Source organism: Hypanus sabinus, unplaced genomic scaffold, assembly GCF_030144855.1.
Source record: "Hypanus sabinus isolate sHypSab1 unplaced genomic scaffold, sHypSab1.hap1 scaffold_859, whole genome shotgun sequence".
In the NCBI taxonomy this organism is placed as follows: Eukaryota; Metazoa; Chordata; class Chondrichthyes; order Myliobatiformes; family Dasyatidae; genus Hypanus; species Hypanus sabinus.
The window spans coordinates 70,560-83,078 of record NW_026781711.1 but is presented as its reverse complement, the minus strand read 5'-3'; the positions used below and the strand labels follow the sequence as shown (position 1 = coordinate 83,078).

The 12,519-nt window shown below is 41.5% G+C and overlaps 1 non-coding gene across 1 annotated transcript; it reads right to left on the bottom strand.

Moving 5' to 3' along the window:
- Window positions 1-11,997: 11,997 nt before the first annotated feature.
- Window positions 11,998-12,069, bottom strand: trnad-guc (transfer RNA aspartic acid (anticodon GUC)). Its single transcript has one exon. It is a non-coding gene; the product is annotated as a tRNA-Asp (tRNA).
- Between the last annotated feature and the right edge of the window lie 450 nt (window positions 12,070-12,519).

Here is a 12,519-nt window from a genome sequence, read left to right as displayed (position 1 = left end):
GTTGCAAAGTACACACACTGATGAAATTTGGGAAGCAAATCGACGCTTGACAGAATCGGCGCTAGAAATGGTTCCCTGCCTCACGCATCAGAGAAGTGGAAAACAAATCCTGATCAGAAAAGTTTCAAACAATTGAAAGAACATGCAGTTGGACGTTAATGGGAGCCCTTCCTTTGGCCAGTCATTGAACTCATTAACTGACTGAATCGCTAAAGAATCCTGAGACCCCTCCAGTCACACAGTGAGATGGGATGGGTGAAAGGCGCCTGCTCTACGCTCAACAAACAGACAGCAAAATGACTCCGTGAGCTCTCTTATACCCTGACATCCGTATAATCGCCCTGATGAAGGGTCTCAGACAGAAAAGACGACTGTTTATTCTTTTACATTGATGCTTCCTGGACTCCTGAGTTCCTCCAGCATTCTGTGTGCATTACTTTGATTTCCGGCATCTGCAGATTTTCTCTTGTTTGTAATCGGTGTGACAGATTCCATACCCTCGTTTATTTCTCATTATTGTTGTGGTTAATCTCCCCTCCAATCAATCGGTAGACTAGGGTTCGATTCCCTGTCGCGGTGACCTTTTTCCTGCTGGAAATGAAAACTGGAAATACAGGAGAATTTTTGAACAAAACAAAACCGTGTTGAATCGGTCATTTAGAATATGAAACAATCCAGTCAGCAGATAGCCCAGGACGGGAGAGTTTATCGAGAACGTTGTATTCAGCACCCTTTCTCTAGTAATCCATGAACGGGTCAATAATAGATAGCCGTTCGGCGTTACTCTCGGTCACCGATTCCGTTACTTCGAAACATTAAATAGAGGCTGGTACTGTAAGATATAAACTCACACACTTCATAGCACTCATGCCAATTCCTTCTGTGTGTCCGAGTTACTGTAGAAGGCAGGGAGAACAGCTGAAACACTTTGGAAAGAACGATACCAAGTGGGCAGTATATTTAATGCCCGGTTTAAATCCACTCTGACCCTCCCGTAGCCTCGGACCCTCCGAACACATGCTCAGAAAGTGAACTGAGGGAATGAACGGCGACGTTTCATTCTATGACGTCAGTCGATCATGAGAGCATGCGCAGCGTCGTTCCGCCCCTTGACCTGAAGACAGCAGAATACATGCCCGGAAGCGGTTTTTACAGCAGTCGGGAGTGGAGAGCTACTGGGCCCAGAGTAGGGCGCTACCGTTGTGCTCCTTCCACCAGCAGCGTATCGCTCTGAGAGCAGCTCTGCAGACAGGCTCGGAGATCGGCACTAACCCCGGAGATGGCGGTTGCGAGAAAGCGGCGGAGTGTAACAATAACTGAGCACGGAATGCGGAGTGAGTGGGTAGAGAGAGGCGATTCCTGGGCTGGGGTAGGTAGGGCGGTGAAGGCGGGGTGGGAAGAAGTTGCTGGTGATGTGCATTGCTGCCTTATCTCCCTATACCAGGTGGAAATCCATTTTTATTCCCAGTCTCCTTGTGTTTGTGCAACCAGAAGTCATGAGTTAAGGGTGAAAGGTGAAAGTTTAAGGAGAACAGGAAAGGAAAATTCTTCACTCAGATGTTTGTGAGAGTGTTGGGACGAGCTGTCAGAATAAGAGGTGCATTCAAGTTTGATTTCAATATTTAAGAGAATTTCGGGTAGGTGCGTGTATGGTAGGGGTTGGAGATATATGGACCCAGTGCAAGTCGATGGGAGTAGGCATTTTATACGATGCAGCACGGACTAAATGTATCACAGGTCTGTTTCTGTGATGTACTTTTCTATGACTCAATGAATCTATGATCCAGAATTTTGAAACCCTGCCCCTGAAACAGCTCCACAGCCACACATTCATCTGCTGTGATCACTCACACCTGAAAACGCCAACAGGAATATTAGACTTCAAATCCCAACCAGCACCTCTCCCAACAAAAATAACATGACGCCAACAAGAAAGAACAGGAGAATTATATGAACTATAGTCATCACGTGTGTCTTCGAATTTCGAAAATACTGTATCCTCCGTCAGCGACAGTTCGTACTCAGTCCTTTTGTAATGGCCTAATGTCACAAAGGCGTGAAGGGCGTGGCCTCGGGATGCGCCCACTCATGGAGGACTGACTAAAATTGTCTCAGATAATTCAGAGTGTATAATTGTGTATGAAGCAGGTTCAACCGAGACTCGAAACGCTGGATTCAGAGACCAGAGTGCTCACCATCACACCATGGAACCAGATGTGCTTACTGCGAACGGCAAAAAGAAGATGAATCTTAGGGTAGTATGTGGTGACACGTGTAAACATTGACAGTAAATTTACATTGAACTTTATACTTCATAGAACATGTCTTGTGAGGACATGTTGAGGAAGGGAGCAGATTTCTCTTTGGAGGGAGAAGGATGAAACGTGACTTGAAAGAGGGATACAAAATGCGGACTGAATGGGAGACCTCAGTCAGTCCAGATCGGGAGCTGCACTTCCAACAGCATCATACTGAGCACGGCAACTCCCCAGGGTTGTGTGCTGAATCCACTACTGTTCACTCTGCTGATCCATGACTGTGCTGCCAAACACAGCTCGAACATCATCATCATCTTTGCAAATGACACGACCGTGGTGACCCTCATCAGCAAGAACGACGAGTGAGCTTACAGAGAGGAGTTGCAGCCGCTAACGGGGCGGTGCAGAGCCAACCTTCCTTTGAACGTGAACAAAACAAAAGGGATGCTTGTTGACTTCAGGGAGTCACGGAACGATCGCTGTCCGCTGAACATCGATCGCTCTTCTGTTAAGAGCACCAAATTTCTTGGTGTTCACCTGACGGAGAATCTCACCTGGTCTCTCAACACCAGCTCCATAGTCAAGAAAGCACATCAGTGTCTTTACTTTCAGCCAAGGCTGAGAAAAGTCCATCTTCCATCCTCGTCCTCCCCACATTCTACAGCGGATGTACCGAGAGCATCCTGAGGAGCTGCATCACGTCCTGATTCGGGAACTGCATCGTTTCGGAATTCAAGACCCTGCAGCGGACAGTGAGGTCAGCTGAGAAGATCGTCGGGGTCTCTCTTCCCGCCAATACAGACATTTACACCTCACGCTGCATCCGTAAAACCAACAGCATTGTGAAGGACCCCACGCACCCCTCAAAAAACTCTTTTCTCTCCTGCCATCTGGGAAAAGTTACCGAAGCATTCGCGCTCACACGACCAGACTGTGCAACAGTTTCTTCCACCAAGCCATCAGAATCCTTCATATTCAGCGTCTAGACTTACATCTACATCATTTATAATTATATTGAAATTTGTCCTCTACAGTGACTATTGTCTTATTTGTTAATTATTGAACTACCGTGTACTGTTTTGTGCACTTTATGTAGTCCTGTGTAAGTCTGTCGTCTAGTGGAGATCTTGTGTTTTCTCACTTAGTCTAGTGTATTTTTGTGTTTTTTTATGTCGCACCATGGTCCTGTAGGAACGTTGTTTCTTGTTTTTGTTGTGACTTGACTTGACTTGATGATGGAATGCATGTATCGATTAGACAGCCAAAGCATTTTTCTTCGGGTGGAAGAGGCGTAAAAGGGGGGAGGGCGGTGTAATTTTAAGGTGAGTGGTGGAAGGTATAGCAGTGGGGGATGCCATAGGGTCTTTTTTTCACTCACAGTAAATGAATGGAATTTGCAACTAGGAGTAGTGTTAGAAGCAGATACATTAGAGACATTTAAGTGATCTTCCATTGGGGCGTGAACCTTGCAACTGAGGAATTTCTGTGGAAGACTATTTTGAAAACAGTCATCCCAGATAAGCACACAATCGGGGGGTGGGGGGGCTGGTTTATTCAATTAAGGGGAAGCTAATGAGAACTGTGTTTTGCAGGAAATTTGCAGAGTAGATACTGAGAGCTTTTGTTACTGGGTAAACGTACATATGACCTCTGCGATTTATTTACAGTCGAGATGTTCAGGAATGTTGCAAATTCAGACAAAAAGGAAAAGGAACCAGAAGGGATATTCGGTAAGCAGAAATTAGACAAGGCCATCGATAAATATTCAACAATATGCAAATTCTTCAGAGAGTCAGTAGTACGGAATAATGCTGGGGGAGGGGGGTGATTTTGCAGAGCAAGACTGGGGAGAATAGCAAGGCACTATGCACATAAATTAAAAACAAGAAGGACATCACAGGTAAGGTAGGAAAGTAGAACATCTCAGGGGCAGAGAACAGAACGTATGCCTGGTTCCAGAGGTTTTGGGCAAAGCAACAGATGGTTAGTTAATGTCAATATTCCTCAAACTGAAAGTGACGCCGTAAAGAAAGTTCAGGAGGATACACGGATTTTCCGCGGCATGTTTAGAGCAAGCTGCTGGGAGCGTTGGGACTCTCCCCAGACTGGATGAGATATATCAGAGATTACTGAGTGAATGAGGCAGGATGGCAGATTTCTGCGGCCTCCATGGAGATCTTTGTGGATTCTTTTTAATTGCACAGGTGACTCGCTCTTTAGCCTGCGGCTTAATATAGGGGGTGATAACCTCAGGCCCGGACAAACTGAAGAAATCTCCTTTGGGTGGATGCTGCGCGGTGTATCCCCTCTTACAATTCAGTACGGAAATAACAAACAATACACAATATGAGATTAAACGATTAGGTTTTATGGTTCTTACTTTGAGTATATGGTTAGTAAAAAAAAAACGAAAAAAGGAAAAGGACCTAATCTTATGAAACAGTCTTTTGCACAAAGTTGGAGCTCACCGAAAAGCCGATTGTCCTCCATCAACCTCCTTCGATCGTCGCTGCCCTTCGGGCCCTCGCTCCAAGTCCAACTCCTTCGGTGGTCTACCAAATCTCTCCATTGGCGTCTTCTCTCTTTATCTCTTGTTACGTATTCAGGCAACAATAAATATATGAGTTCGGCAAGGGTTTCTTATAACAAACAACACGTTTATTAAACACCGAAAACAAACCCCCCCAAAAGTAAACAAACACTACCGTAACCGGAAACAGATGCTGAGCGGCAGCCCAAACAGTTCTTAAAGTGATATTGCAAAAACAGTTCTTAAAAGTGGCATTGCCAAAAACAGTTCTTTAAAGTGGTATTGCCAAAAGTTCGATATGCTCACGGTCCATTTTAAAAAGGAGAGACATTATAGGACGATTTAGGTTCTCTTTCACGTCGCTTGCTTCGATCCCCGATGTCGAACTTCCCACGAAGAATTTACGAAACAGAACGGCTTAAAGGTACTGACCTTTCCTTCTCCACTACCTTCAATCCTTTCTAGTTATACCTAGGGATTAACACGAAGATAGTCAACGAAATCCTTCCAAATAAGGATCAAACAAAGGTCGGCCCCGTTTCACCGTAGAAAGCGATTCTCCTCGATCTTTAACTTCCGAACTTCCAATCTTCAGTCTCCACTAATTTCTCGAACTAGCGGAATCATAAAGAACCTGCTGGCAATGACCTCTTAAACTTTAGGCATTAAATAAAGACTTCATCCTTCAACTAAACTGCGCATTACTCAAAACACGCAGTAGCATGAAGTCAACCTGGCAAATCCAGCCACGAACTGCCCCTCCTCACAAGGTGGGGTCTACCTTTTATAACCTGTAAAATAAAACCGTCACATGATCTCTACTGGCGGGAAAATGACGTCACCACCATCACAAGACCATCACCTCAAGTCCAGAACAGCTTCAACCCCAGTAACGTGAAAAGGGATCCACTGTCATGTGTCACGAGTACGTAACACCTCCCTCCAAAAAAACATTTTTGGTCTGACAAGAACAAAAAATTTTAACAATTGCTTACAAGAAAACAAAGGTATAAATTTTATAACATATGCAATACACAACACCATCATATAACAGCTTATAACTCTCAATACAGTAGGTGTTACAATTAAAAAAAAACAGTCCAAAAAAATTACAGTGAACATTCAATATCGAGATAGACAATCAGCAACCACATTATCTTTATCTTTAATATGAGTTATCACAATATTGTACTCTTGTAACATCAAACTCCAATTTAATAATCTTCTGTTTTTGTTTTTCATCTTACTCAGGAAAACTAACGGATTATGATCAGTGTAAACAATAAGTGGCTTTTGTGTTGTATTACCAAAATATTCCAGAGCTAAAACAAGAGATAACAATTCTTTCTCTATTGTCGAATAGTTTATTTGATGCTTATTAAATTTCTTAGAAAAGTAAGCTACTGGATGATCAACCTCATCACCCTCATTCCTTTGCATTAATACTGCTCCTGCAGCCTCATCACTAGCATCCACAGCCAATAAAAAAGGTTTTCCAAAGTCAGGTGCCTTAAGCACAGGTTGTTGACATATCATTGATATCAATTTTTCAAATGCTTCTTGACAAGGCACCGTGCATACAAACTTCTCATTCTTCCGCAGAAGGTTAGTTAATGGAAGGGCAACATTAGCAAAATTCTTACAAAATTTCCGATAATATCCTACCATTCCCAAAAACCTTCTGAGAGTCTTTTTTCCCCGTTGGAGTGGGATTCTCTAAAATTGCCTGAACTTTTGCCTGAACAGGAGCTACCTTACCTTGACCCACAACATAACCAAGGTAAGTAACAGTGGCATGTCCAAATTTACTCTTAGCTAAATTAATAGTTAAGTTAGCTTTTGAAATCCTTTCAAACAATTTTTCCATCACAATAATGTGTGCTTCCCAAGTATCATTTCCTGTCACTAAATCATCAATATAAGCATCAGTATCTTTCAATCCCTGAATCACAAAGTTAATCATCCTCTGGAAAGTACCTGGGGCATTTTGCATCCCAAATGGAAGAACATTATACTCATATAACCCAGATGGAGTTACAAATGCCGACATCTCTCTACCTCTGTCCGTTAATGGAACACACCAATACCCCTTCAATAAATCAATCTTTGTAAGGAACTTTGCTTTTCCAACTTTATCTACACAATCATCTACTCTAGGAATTGGATATGCATCTGTTTTCATTACAACATTCTCCTTCCTATAATCCGTAGAAAACCTAATACTACCATCTGGTTTTTGCACCATTACACATGGCGAACTCCAATTCGAGTTAGAATGTCTAATGATATTATTCTCTAACATATATTCAATTTTTTCTCAGCAAGTTCACATTTTTCCATGTCCATCCTATATGGAAGTTGTTTAATAGGTTTGGCATCTCCAACATCTACATCATGTGAAGCTATAGTAGTCCTTTTCGGAACATCTGGAAACAACTCCCTATATTTAAAAATCAACTCCTTCATTTGTTGTCTCTGCTCTAACTGTAAATGTACTAATTTTTCATCAATATTTTCCAGAATGGTTGAATTTGGTAACCTAACATAAACAATGTTGGACTTAGAATGAAAGTCAGATGTATCATCTATCATGTTCCTAGTTAAATCAAACTCACTCTCACTAACCACAACAGTCACAGTATCAGATTGTTTCTCAAAATATGGTTTCAACAAATTTATATGGCAAAGTTGTGTTGACCTTCTACGATCTGGAGTTTTTACCACGTAATACACATCATTGATTTTAGACACAATTTCATGAGGACCATGAAATCTAGCTTGTAAAGGATTTGTCTGCACTTGGAAAAGAACCAACACCTTATCTCCAGGCTTAAACATCCTCATCCTAGCTTCTTTATCATACCATGTCTTCATTTTCTCCTGAGCCAACTTTAAATTATCCTTAGCTAAGCTACAAGCTTTATGTAAACTGTCCTTAAATTTCAAAACATAGTCCAACAAATTAGTGTGTACTTCCTTATTAATCCACTGTTCTTTCAATAAAGCTAAAGGTCCTCTAACTCTCTGCCCAAACACAAGTTCAAATGGACTAAAACCTGAAGAATCCTGTACCGATTCCCTTACTGCAAATAAAAGTAAGTTTATACCCTCATCCCAGTCACTTTCATTTTCCACACAAAATGTCCTAATCATATTCTTGAGGGTAGAATGAAACCTTTCCAAGGCACCCTGCGATTCTGGATGGTATGCAGACGAAGTGATTTGCTTAGCTCCCAATTTATAAACTATCTGTTGAAACAATCCAGACATAAAATTACTGTCTTGATCAGTTAGTATCTCCTTAGGAAATCCAAAATAAGTAAAAAAAATTATAAGGGCATTTGTCACAGTTTTAGCTTTTATATTCCTAACTGGTACAGCCTCTGGAAACCTAGAAGAAGTACACATGATAGTCAACAAATACTGATAACCAGTTTTTGTTTTTGGTAATGGACCAACACAATCAACAATAACTTTAGAAAATGGTTTACCAAATGCTGGGATAGGTTATAATGGAGCTACTGGTGTAACCTGATTTGGTTTACCCACAATTTGACAAGTATGGCACGTTTTACAAAACATCGCCACATCTTTTCTTAGACCAGGCCAGTAAAAATGTTTTAAAATCTTGTCCACAGTTTTCCTTGCCCCTTGATGTCCACCTAAAGGCACACTATGAGCTAAAGTCAAAATCTCATTTCGATAAACTTTCGGAACAACTACCTGGTAAACAACATTCCAATCCTCACTTGCAGGAATTGTAGGCGATCTCCACTTCCTCATCAACACTCCTTTTCCCAAGTAATATCCTACTGGCACCTTATCAATTTCACTATCTAGTAAAGCCGGCTCTCTTAATTTTATAATCTCAGAGTCTCTATTCTGCTCTGCTATCATCTCCTTCCGAGACAAAGATAAATCTTTATAGTCAGACTTATTCCCAGAATCTTATTCAAACAACGAAGATAAGAAAGTCTCATGACAGATTCTCAAAACTCGAATCCTGAGTTCAACAGTCCTGAATAACAACCTCATTCTGCGCATCAATCTTTTTAGCCATAGCTCTGGTCACAACACAGGAAAAATCTGTGTCAAAATTCAACTCTGGTTCCTCTGACTCCATTGTCAAATGCACTTCAGGAAAAACTTGTCCACATGCCAAGTCATTACCTAACAATAAAGAAATACCCTTCACAAGTAAGCTATGCTGTAATCCTACTTCAACAAATCCTGTAACTAACCCTGATTTTAAATTTACTTTATGTAAATGTACAGGCATAAAATCACTTCCAACACCTCTTATGTAATTTCCCTCACCAGTATCAGACTCTTCATTGGCACCAGAGTAGATCCTTCCTTCAAGGATACAAATCCTTCAGTTATAAAATGATCATATTCCTTTCTAACTTGGTCAGACTCTAGCAAAGCCTCATTGGTTTTTATCAAACCCTGTAACTTTACAGGTGCCTCTGTATGTTGCACACAAGCATCTGGAACTGCTTCCTTCTCTTCTTTTTCAATTTGAAACAGTTAGCTATTACATGGCCAGGCTTCTTACAATAGTTACAAATAAGACCAATCTGTCTTTCCTTCACAGGCTTTCCTTTCTCATCAACTTTCTGATTAACCTCTGATTTAATTTCTGATTTACCTGGAGTCTCCATGTTATTTTTCCTCTTAAAATTTCTGCCCTGAGGAAATTTGTTCTTATGGATCAAAACATACTCATCAGCTAATCTAGCACAGTCCTGCAATTTATCAGTATCCTTCTCATTTAAGTAGGTCCTTACTTCAACAGGAATGCTTCTTTTAAATTCCTCCATTAAAATCAGCTCTCTCAATGTATCATAGTCCCCATTTTCATTTTTTAGAAGAAACCCATCTCTCAAAGCACATAGCTTTATCATAAGCAAATTCCACATAAGTTTTTCCCACAGACTTTTTCAAACTTCTGAATCTTTCCCTATATGCTTCTGGGACTAACTCATATGCGTTTAAGATAGGCCTCTTTACAATATCATAATCAAGTGCTTGCGCAGCTGTTAAAGCTGTGTAAACTTGTTGTGCTTTGCCTTTAATTACACTCTGTAACAACACTGACCATTTATCTTTCGGCCACTCTGACATCCGAGCAATAGTTTCAAAATGTTGAAAACACCTTTCCACTTCTGTTTCACTAAATGGAGGGACCAATTTAACTTCTTGACTAGCAACAAACGTTTTTGTAGGACCAGAAGACTGATTCGCAGACTTTAATTCCTCTATTGCATATGCAAATTCTCTCTTCTTTTGATCCATCTCCTATTTACACCTCTCCAAATCAGCTTTACTTTGTTCCAATTTCATTTGTTCGATTTGCAACTGCATCTCCAGATTACTTATTTGAAACGACTCTAAAATATATTCATCAAAACACCCGGGACCACATAGTGTGACGCGATTTTTCTCTGTATCACAGCCTTAGAAGTAGTCTGCAAAATACCTTTAAGTTACAATCTGCTAGCTATCTCAAACACCTCAGTTTTTTTTTGCCTTCGCCAACACCTCCGCAGCTGGCGAAGCCAGAAACTCATCAATATTCATTGCTGCCGAATACCACAACAAGCCAAACAAAAGAACCGAGTAATCCCCGTTTCCAAAACACCGATTCAAAAGTTAGCAAGCATTTAAACACAAATGATTCAATCCAGACGCAGCCCCCATATTTAATGTTACGTATTCAGGCAACAATAAATATATGAGTTCGTCAAGGGTTTCTTATAACAAACAACACGTTTATTAAACACCGAAAACAACCCCCCCCCCCCAAAAGTAAACAAACACTACCGTAACCGGAAACAGCTGCTGAGCGGCAGCCCAAACAGTTCTTAAAGTGATATTGCAAAAACAGTTCTTAAAAGTGGCATTGCCAAAAACAGTTCTTTAAAGTGGTATTGCCAAAAGTTCGATATGCTCATGGTTCATTTTAAAAAGGAGAGACTTTATAGGACGATTTAGGTTCTCTTTCACGTCGCTTGCTTCGATCCCCGACGTCGAACTTCCCACGAAGCATTTACGAAACTGAACGGCTTAAAGGCACTGACCTTTCCTTCTCCACTACCTTCAATCCTTTCTAGTTAAACCGAGGGACTGATATATGAATGATGAAGGAGACTGAGTAACGTAACTGGATTTTAGTGTTCCTGTTCCGGGGACCTAGCAGACGGGCTCGTGAGAGCATCAGTATAGCCCTCATGTTGCAGTAATTGGATAACAGGGCTTGATTTTCAAGTCTGAAAATCAATGAAATTTCTAACAACATGCAAGCAAGCTGCAAAATCGCCTCTCAAAACTGAACAGCATTGAACGTTCTGTTGGCTGAGAGCGGAAGCAGTTGTCCCATCACTGGCCTGGAATGATCCACAAACATGCTTGATATAACTGAGAACGTCAGCAACGGTAGCCATTTTAGAATCCCTGCCAGGAAGTTTGTGCAACTCCAGTTGCTGATAGTGAACTTGCTTTAATTTCTGGGCTGACAGCACTCTGCGGAGTGATGACCCAAAGCACGGCTGCCTGCATTATTGATCAACAACTCCTCTCTTCAGGATAGTCGATGACAGGATCACGGAGCAGACCTGAATTCTCCAGGCAATACAACTGCAGCCACAATCCATGTTGTCCGTTGCAGAACGGAAGGGAAGTGAGGAAAGCTACACCAAGTCAAGTTAACCCAGTGCCTCAACTAGGAGTGTTCACAGACAGTGTGCACTCAACCTCGACAAGTTCTTTGTAAAGTCTCATTTCCCTTTGCACAGCAGGGGCCTGGAGTCAATATGCGTAACAAAATATGATGAGGATGCAAATGAAGAGTTATAGGGTGACAGTTAATGTTGGTCAATTACTTTGCTAACGTGGTGAGACCATGAGGGAGTTGATAGCTGACAACAAAAGCCACGGTTTAGTGTTGTCGGAGTGATGGACTTAGTCTTTGAGTGTAACAACAAACGGTGCGGGATACAGACTCTCCCAGGGAGATTCGTAGTATCATTCTCAAAGCAAAGTTTTTTTTTCTTTTTGTAAGACTCTACCATTCTGCACTCAGAGTAACAAGAGATATTCCACCTTCCCATGGTCCGTGAACTGATCACTTCAATGCCAAATTACTTGTTCAATTTTATTTGCCTTTTTTAGACAATATTCTTCTTGGAGGAGCTGTAAAATCAGAGTCTCCCCGTCGGGGAATTGAACCCCGGTCTCCCGCGTGACAGGCGGGGATACTAACCACTATACTAACGAGGAATCGCTGTTGGTTCATCCTGATAAAAACATGAACAAGCACAAGAGAGTGAACAGATTTACCTTGATGTTTGTTCACTGCAATACCTCAGTCAGTTTCTTCGTGTCCTTCCCACAGAAGTGTCTCAGTTTCCTCCAGCTTTTCAGTCACCGATTGTTTTCAAGGTTTACGAAAGGAACTCTCATTCGAACCTAACGCCGTGTTCTTCAACAGATCATTTATATATTCTGGTTTTATAATGCGACAGGCAAGAGGCGATGTGGATCTCTTCGAATTTTTAAGGGATCATTCTCAGTTCAGTCAGATTCCGAGCGAATTACTGGTAGTTTTGTATCTCCGATTTGTCGGAAGATGGAGAACTTAACTAGGCATAGCAGAAATTGCACCAGGGTGGGGAATCAGAGTGACCAGCTGGATTCAGACAGCAGCTCGAGCTACAGTCATGTACCACT